Here is a 6000-nt window from a genome sequence, read left to right as displayed (position 1 = left end):
TTATCATTTAAAATCAATGTTTCCAAAGTTAATGACAAATAATTTTTCATATTCTGTATAAATATAATTCAATAACACAATATATAAAATTTTATTCAAAATAATTCAAAACTTTATTATTATAAATTTATTATTATGGATTAAAACTGATTATATATGAAAAAAAATATTTAAAATGATGATTTTTTAAATATGTTTTAAAATCATAAGAATTAATAAGAAGAGACTACATATATAGATATAATCTTTGGCAATGTGGATCTTAATGATTCTCTTTAATGAAATTATGTGAATAGTAAATATCTAGTTTTCGAAACACATATGTTATTTCTACTTATAAAATTTAACATCTGTATATTAATTCTTATATATAATATACATATTAATTCTGTTATATAATTCTTTATTATAATGTACAAAAATATAATCTTATCTTGTAATAGAATTTAGTACATTGATTACTTATATTAATAACTTTTGTAAAATATAGGTAAATCCATATGAAAAATCCTATATTTTGTTTATCTGATAACGCTTCTGAGAATATATATTCATTATAAAATGTATACAATAATAATGAAAATTGCATTATTAACTGAAATAGAATTTGATAAGTATATGCTTGATTAAATTCATGCAAAAGTTTTAAAATCTCAAAATGAACATACCTTTAACAGATAAAAAAAATAGATTAATAGAAAATAATATAATATTAATATTAATAAATATAAAATAATATTAATATTATTATTTTATTTTCGTTATATTATCATATTTATTAATATAATTGTCATCAATAAGAGAAAAGGAAATAATCAGATACTTAAAATACACACAAAAAAAAGAAGAAAAAATTATACATGTTAGATAACCCCAGATGTAATTTTCAATTATTTTTATGTGTTCCTACATACATCAAATCATCACAATAATAATATATAATACATCTATATTTGCTTATCATTCATATGTTTAATCCTTTTTATTTATTTTATAATATTTCTTAAAATATTTCTTCACAAAAAAAGGCATTGTATTTCATACTAAAAAAATTTTTAGTTTAAATTTTTATTTTATCATGGCATTTTTTATATAAAATGGTTTTATATAAAAGGGTTTTATATAAAATCCCTTTTATAATAAATTCATCCTTAACTGAAAAAGATTAAAATTTCATTTTTTTGTAAATAAAATACAAAATTTTATTTTTTAAAAATAATAGGTAAAAACAATATTTTAATTCCGTCTGTTATATTGTTCGTTGACACTATTGGATATTTAAATAGAAATTCTATGGAATTACTGTAGAAAACTGTTCAGAAGAGAATTCATAAAAAGTTAATTAATATATTGATTCTTGAATTATCATATAACTTATAAAAAGAACTATGATATCGCTTAATACATTACGATTTAAAAAACAAATTCATTTTACGCTATTTGAAGTTTAATAAATTTAATAAATTTTTGAAAATATTTAATTTTATGTCTTGTAATATGATATAGGGTATTAAAAATTCTGATTAATTAAATCTCATATCAATATCTTCGTTAACTTGTATAATATGAAAGAATATTAACTTTATATTAAAAAATTATAAAATATATGAATATATGAATTATAATCAATAAAATATATAATAAATATAAAATCAATATACAATAAATATATACAATAAATATTCAGTAATAAACATTGATAAAATTTGATTTCGGTAATATCACTTTCAATAAGAAAATAAATTAGTTTGATTAGTTTGATATACATATTACAATTATTTGTAAATACATTCAAGACATTAAAAATATTTGGAATTATTTCACTCTTTGAAGTTTCTTAATTCAATAATATTTATTAATATTTATTAATTCAATAATATTTATAAAATTCTATACATTGTTGTGATCTCACTTTGTAACTTGAAGAAAATGTTGAACAAAATGTTTTCTATTGTAATAATCATTATATAAATTTATGTCCATATATAGTTATGTCCATATTATACAATACATAACTATAAATTTATATGCTTTATGTAATTGCATCTCACATCTTATATTAATATTTGTCGTATTTGGTAGCTCATATACCTTTTTTATAAGCTTGTTCATTTTATTGTCAACTTGTATAAAATGTAAAATGTAAAATACTTCAAAAAAATTCAAATAATATATAATATATAAAGAAATATAACTAATTTTTTAAATTAATTCATATTTTTATAATTTTCAAAAATGAAAAAAAAATCTTATTTATTTCCAGAATATAATACAAAAGAAAATTAGGAAATAAAATGAAGGAACAAAATTTTTTTCATGTAAATTTGAAAACAAAATATTTTTTTAAATTATATTTTAGTATATATGAAAATATAACATAAAAATATAATTTTAATATTTTTAATATTTTTATATTTAGTATGTTTATATTTAATATTTATTATTAAATATAATTTTAATTTTGATAATTTTATTTTTAATTATATATTGAAGAGTAGAAACATCTATAATTAAATAATTTGGATTCAATTATTGATATATATTGATCCATTTTCGATTAGATTACTTTTTTTTACGATTAATAGATTCTTTACATTAGCAACACGATAAAAGATAATACACTAAAATTTTACTATAATTACGATCTTGGTTCGATTTGCTAGATTTTTTTATCTCTCTTATTATACGGTTTCAAGATACGATATCCATTTACATATCAATTTATATATTCAATACGATTCAATTTACATATCAACGATTTTCTATGTCTCTAAGACAAGAAACTCATTTTTATACGAATCTTTTTTTATAAATACAATGAAACTTATGGATATACATTACATTTACGATTACAGAGTATAATGACGCATTACGCAATGATTCATCTCACCAAATAAAATAGATCAAACGATATAAATTAATTCTAGAAGTTCATTCAAACGTTTTATATAGATCGAGTTTTCATTTTGTGACTATGACACAAGTAATTTTTATTTTTCATTTTATATTTGCATATAATGATCTAATATATTAATTTAATAGATCTTAGCGAGTGATTGCACAGTGATTGTAACTATATGATTCGGATTTTTTTTGTTTTTATCGTATCTTTAACGATGAATTGTATATACATTAGTAAACCATACAATCATTTATTTTATCGTTCTTTTATGAAGACACTTTTATAAAGACAAAAAAATACCCATAAAAAAAAGAATATTCTAATACATAAATAAATTACGATTACATAAACAAATTATAAATATTCCATTGCTGGCATAAAGTAAACTATTTTCTTTTGTAATTAACTTCTTAATTAACTTGTGATTTGAATGACTAAACTATTATATAAATACATCTTAAAATGTTTTAACAAATTGTAAAAGATCATATCGTTTTTAAAAAAAAAAGGAAATTGATTTTTCTATGATTTGATTTTTCTATTCTATCTATATCTATCAAACATATCTATCAAAAATTACTTATGTTAAATTATGTAATATTTAATATTATGCTTCAAGTTTTTCTTCAAATTTAATTTGATTTTTTTTTATATCATTAATAATAACCAATATTCAAAAATAAACATATGTTTATTTTACATCTTTCATCGTACATGATAACAAATTTATATGAAATCGAAATTACATTACATCATCATTTGAAACTAAAGAATGGAAATTCAGTTCTTCATAAATACAGTAAAAAAAAGTCCAATAAATCATATATATTAAATAATATATGTATTTGGATCTCTTCTTACAAAATTAATTTATACAATTTTTCAAACAAGTTTACAAGTTTGACTTATTTTAAATACAATTACAAAAACTCACACTAATTTACTTGACAAAAGATCATTAAAGTTTTGCGCCAAGAATATTTGATATTCTTTTTAATATATTGTATGCAATTATATTTATTTTTTATATTTTTTATAGTTATTTTTTATAGTTTTTTGTATAATATGCAATGTAAAAAAAACTCTTAGAAAGAGAAAAAGAAAATCATATTTTGGATGCATTTTACTTTACAGTAAATCATACCTTCATTTACAAAGATCATGTCAATATCAATTATGACGAAGAAAGGAATTAGTACTGTTCATAAGAATTGAATCATGTTCTCTGTTCTAAAATAATATTAAGATAATATTTTCAGATAAATGATTTATCAATATTTTGAAAGTCGTAATTGTCTCGTACGATCTCGTGACTTTTCTATACCTTCTATACCACGTAATGTATACCATCACAAGAACATTCGGTAAGAAATCATAATCTTTCATTACAATTTTTGCATTTTTTCTCTCTATTTTGTATTTCTACAAAATAAACATTTATATAACATTCTATTTTAAATACAATTATAAAATATAATATAAAAACATATAAAAAATATATAAGCTAGATTTGTCTCATTCTGATTTCATCTTTTCTCGTTATAGATTCGTGATAGATTATGATAAATTTAAAAATTTTTTTGTAAATTATATTTATTTAGATTATTCACTTTTAAAATTATATAGAATTGATTTTATTTGATCACTATATCTAAATTGGTTGCTCAGCACGATATTATTTAATATTTTATATAGAAAAAATGATGATACAAAAATGATAAAATTTTCTTTAACTTCGTTATGTATTTTTAGATACTTTTATTTAAAATTTTAAAAAATTTCTTTTTCTTTTGGATTTCTTGATTCAATTTTATATTATAGTTTTTCTTAAGATATTAAAAATCTATTTAATGAAAAATTGAGATTGAGATATGAAAACATAAAAATTTCATCAATATTAATTGATAATACCAATCAATTTGAAAAAATATATTTAAAAAAATCAGATAATCTTTTTATTTAAAAATTCAATAATCTTTTGAAATCTTTTTACAAATAAATCGTCTTAAATTATATTTTCAATACTTATTCTATGTTATAGTAGTATTTTTTATCTAATTTTCTCGGTTCCAAAATCATATAAAAAAGACAAATTCAATTTATTATTGATCGAAACTGAAATAATTCTCCATCCTATCGCAATATGAAGCAGCGAATAAGTTCGTGAACTAATAAATCATAATAATCCTAAATATGTCGATATAGAAAATAATATAAACGTTAAATAGAAACGAGATAGAACTCGTGGCTTATGGTGCAACACCTGTGAGCTGTATAGATCAGTATGTGAGCCTCGCATATCAGAGATCTCTCTTCGAATAGACTGATCCTTTTAAAATACGAATGCATGTTCACACGTGTTGCAGGATCTTTCATTTCGAATAAAAATTTGAAACTTGATAAAATCGAAATATCCAAAAATTTGAGATTCTAAAATTTGAAAATCTAAAAACTAAAGTACTTCAAAAATTATAACTTAATTAATTAAATTAATAACTTAAAGAATATTTTAATTTTTTCAATTTCTTTTTTAAATTCTTCAAGATTAATAAATAGCTAATAATGAAAAATATTAATATCAATTAATTAAAAAAAAGAATAATTAAGTATTATGTAAATGTTATCGAAACTGAACATTTTTTAATGATGTTAAGAAACTTAATTTATAGAAACAACTATATAATATGGAAAAATTAAAAATAAAAAAGAGAATAAAAATAGAATAAAAATAAAAATTAAAAAAATAAAGCATCTAAAAGTTAATGACTAGAGTAATATTTACGAATAAAGTTACTTCGAAAAATTATTTCAATAATTTATTGTTCAAAACATAATAATAATCGCAAATAATTGTAATGATAAACGGCAAGGTTATAAAACGTTAATAAAATATCAACTATAATAGCCACAAGTAAATATTATTTAAATATTTTAATAAATAATTACTTAAAAATTTTTAAATATTACTTTTCAACGGATTTCAATGCTCATCATGTGTGCACACATATCTAGAAAATTGTTGCGATCATTTAATAGAAATAATTTTTATATATAATAATTATATATAATAATTTTTCACTATGCATCTTAATATATAG

Source organism: Apis cerana, linkage group LG14 (genome assembly GCF_029169275.1).
Source record: "Apis cerana isolate GH-2021 linkage group LG14, AcerK_1.0, whole genome shotgun sequence".
Taxonomy (NCBI): Eukaryota; Metazoa; Arthropoda; class Insecta; order Hymenoptera; family Apidae; genus Apis; species Apis cerana.
This window is presented reverse-complemented; position numbering follows the sequence as displayed.